The sequence below is a fragment of the Papio anubis genome, chromosome 1, assembly GCF_008728515.1.
Source record: "Papio anubis isolate 15944 chromosome 1, Panubis1.0, whole genome shotgun sequence".
Taxonomy (NCBI): Eukaryota; Metazoa; Chordata; class Mammalia; order Primates; family Cercopithecidae; genus Papio; species Papio anubis.
In genome coordinates this window covers 74,015,384-74,019,204 of record NC_044976.1, presented here as the reverse complement: position 1 = coordinate 74,019,204, position 3,821 = coordinate 74,015,384, and the positions used below count along the sequence as shown (strand labels likewise).

The 3,821-nt window shown below is 39.8% G+C and overlaps 1 pseudogene; it reads right to left on the bottom strand.

Moving 5' to 3' along the window:
• Window positions 1-1,514: 1,514 nt before the first annotated feature.
• LOC101006464 lies at window positions 1,515-2,597 on the bottom strand (annotated as a pseudogene).
• Window positions 2,598-3,821: the final 1,224 nt, after the last annotated feature.

The following is a 3,821-nucleotide window of genomic DNA, read 5'->3' as shown; positions in this document are numbered from 1 at the left end:
GTCAGACCTCAGGCTTTCGCAGACATTCATGCTTTAATCCTTGGAATCTGTGAATATGTCATTTACATGGCAAAAGGGACTTTGCAGATGTGATTAAGATTGAGAACCTTGAGATGGGGAGATTATTCTAAATTATCCTGGAGGGCTTGATCAAATTACAGGAGTCATTAAAAGCAGAAGAATGGGCAAAAGAGAGGGTCAGAGAGATGCAATGTGAAAAGGACTCAAGCCACCATTTCTAGCTTTGAAGATGAAGGGAGAGGACTATAACACAAGGATTGTAGAAGCTAGAAAAAGGCAAGGAAGTGGATTCCCTCCTAGTGCCTCCAAAATCACATGTAGCCCTGCCAAACCTTGTCTTAGCCTAGTGAGACCTGTGTTGAACTTCTACAAAACTGGAAGAAAAATTTGGTTTGATGTTTTAAGCACTAAGTTTGCAGTAATTTTTTATAGCAGCAATGGAAAACAAATACAGAAACATGAAGTAATAAAAAAATAAAAAATGCCATGACATTTAGGGCGAAAAAGACCGTAGAAGAAAGGAAAAAGCTTTCCGTTCTTCGAACAAGGGGTCCTGCATTTTCTTTTTGTGAGCCCCATAAATGATTTAGCTAGCCTTTTCCATTAGAATACAATTTTGCCTTAACAACTTCTATGTTAAAACTCTCCTTTGAATTCACATTCCTTTCCAGCTAACATCCTATTTCTTTGCTCTTTTTTAAAGCAAAACTGAATTTTTAATAGTTGCTATCTTCACATTCTCTCCTATTACTCTCTCTTGAATTCATTCCAGTAAAGCTTTTCCTTACCACTGTTCCACTGAAACTCCTCTCCCAAGGCCAACAATTACTTCCATATTGACAAATTTAATACTTATTTCTCATTACTCTCCTTTTAAAACTTCTCAGCAATTTTTTAAAATGTAAACTTTGATTTAACACAACATGCATGAAGAAACAGTGTACTTGGGGTAGGTATTCAGCTTGATGGAATTTTTTTTGAAAGAATCACTGTTATAATAACTTTAATTTATCTTGCATTTTACAGAAGTCTATGAACGATTTTAAAAAAGCACCTCCTTACCTCATATCATGTTCCTCTGACAGTTGTTAAAGGAGGCAATGAATATGTCAACAGCGTGTGCATCAGCGTCTTGCAAGAATTTCAGACCAAGCAACCACTCACCAAAGAACCTGCCAGCTTTTTTATCTTGTGTGTGTTTTTTTTTTTTTTTTGAGATGGAGTTTTGTTCTTGTTGCCCAGACTGGAGCGCAATGGCACGGTCCCGGCTCACTGCAACCTCTGCCTCCCAGGTTCAAGCAGTTCTCCTGCCTCAGCCTCCCGAGTAGCTGGGATTATAGGTGTGTGCCACCATGTTCAACTAATTTTTTTGTATTTTTAGTAGAAATGGGGTTTCACCATACTGGCCAGGCTGGTCTTAAACTCCTTACCTCAGGTCATCTGCCCGCCTCCCAAAGTGCTGGGATTACAGGTGTGAGCCACCACACCCAGCCTTATCTTGGTTTTAATACAACAAGATTAAGTGTATCCACTCTGATGGCAAACCTGTCGGGGCACAAGTCCACAACATGCTTTGCAAAATCAGTGATTAGCAAATTAGTTAGCTTTGACATGGAACTGTGCTCGCTGCCCGCGACAGCCTAGAAGCCGGTTTTGATACTGGCAACAGAACATTTAAAATGACAAGTTTCACACTGTGGGAAATAGTATCGTGTGTCCTTCTATGGCATTTTGTGATCAGCATGTGTGACAAATGACACATTCCTTGATATATCTTCTCAAGACATTTTCTATCTGTTTCTGTTGGAATCTTCCTTTGACTACAAGTTGGTTATTACCATCTATGCAACCACTTGTACCCAATTCAGCCAACAAAATTGCAAGGAGATGTTTGGGCTGACGATGTAATAGTTTACAGATATCTGTAAAGTTGACAAAAGTTTTCTTGGTTCCAACTCGGACAACCTATGGAGGTTTCATGACAAATTTCCTTTTCTCCCCAGCAACCATGTCTTGATTCTTTTCCCTCGTGATGTTGAGCACTCGATTCAGCAGCTCCTCATATGTGTAGTCTCTTTCTGAGCCTGCCTAAGCAGGGACTATCTGATTACTGAATGAGATACCATCATCTTTTTTGCTGTCTTCATCTTCTAGAGCTTCATCTTTCTCTAGTATTTCATCCTCATCTGGGAACTTGACATTCTTTTTCTTCTTTTTATTGCCAAGCATAATGTCAAGGTCATCCTCTGCTTCAGCTAGTTCTTGAACATTATTTTCAATCTTAGGATCCTTTACACATTCTTCATCTTCATCAATATCTAAGTTTTTTTCTTCTTTTTCTTTTGATTAAAGAAGTTCAAGTCATCTAGATCATCAGAAGCATCTTTTTTCCTGCTGTCCTCTTCATCAGCTTCCAGATCCTTGTCCTTGGTTGCCTCTGGCTCCACTTCTTTTGTTTCTGAAGGCTGAATTTCCTCTGTTTGGGTATCCCCTTCCTCATGTAACATAAAAGGCTTCTTCTTCTTCTTTTTCTTCTTACTCATAGTTGGATAAAAAACCATCTCATTCCCAGACATGGTTGCGGCTCGAGTGGGCTCGGCTCGGACGGGAAGTCAGACAGGACAGCCCCAGCCCCTGGCGGCAGCACTGCTTCTGCAGATACCTCTCCCACAACCGCACTAGGCTTTGCGTCAGCGAAAGGGAACGACATGCGGTCAGTCTCTCCTCCAAGCTTTGGAAATGTGCCTTTGCTGATGAAATTCTACCAAAAGACCACGTCCGTGTGATCAGACTACAGGTCAAGGAATAGAATTATTTCCAACTCCAGAAGTTCTTTCATGTCCCCTTTCAGTCACTACCCCAATCCAAGAGTAAATACTATCTTGACTTTTAACATTACTGATTGGTGTGGCCTGTTTTTGAGTATTATTTAATTAAATTAATTAATTTAATTATGAGTGGGTCTTGCTCTGTTGCCTGGGCTGGAGTGCTGTGGTGCAATCACAGCTCACTGCAGCCTCGATTTCCCAAACTCAAATGATTCTCCTGCCTCAGCCTCCAGAATGGTGTGTACTACAGACATGTGCTACCACACCTGGCTAATTTTTGTATTTTCTTTTTAGGGATGGGATTTTGCCATGTTGCCCAGGCTGGTCTCAAACTCCTGGATTTCAAGTGATCCACTGCCTTGGCCTCCCAAAGTGCTGGGACTACAGGTGTGAGCTACCATGCCCAGCCCTGTTTCTGAGTTTTATATAAATATAACTCAGTGTATTCCCATCTGTGTTTGTGCTTTTATTCAACAATATGTTTGTGATATTCATGAGGTTTTTATGCATAGTTGTAGTTCATTCATTCTCATAACTGTATAGAATTCCATTGCACACATACACTGCAGTCTATCCATTGTACCGTTGATGGGGTATTTCCAATTTTTAGCTATTAAGGGTAGTTCTGATGTGAATATCCTTGTGCATGTCTTTTGGTGGGTATATAGTGATTGCCTTGTGGTTTTCAGTTGCATTTTCCTGAGGAGTAATGAAGTCAAACTCCTTATTATATGTCAATTGGCCATTTGGATGTCTTGTTTTGTGAGGGGTCTTTTTGAATCTTTTGTCATATCTATTGAATTGCCTGTCATTTCGTTACTGACTTGCAGGAACTCTTTACATACTCTTGAAACTTTCTTTTTTTTTTTGTTAGATATATACAATGAAAACAACTTCTCCTACTCTGTGGCTTGCTTTTTTGTTGTCTTAATGATGTCACTTAGTAAACAGAAGTTCTTAATTTTAACAGAG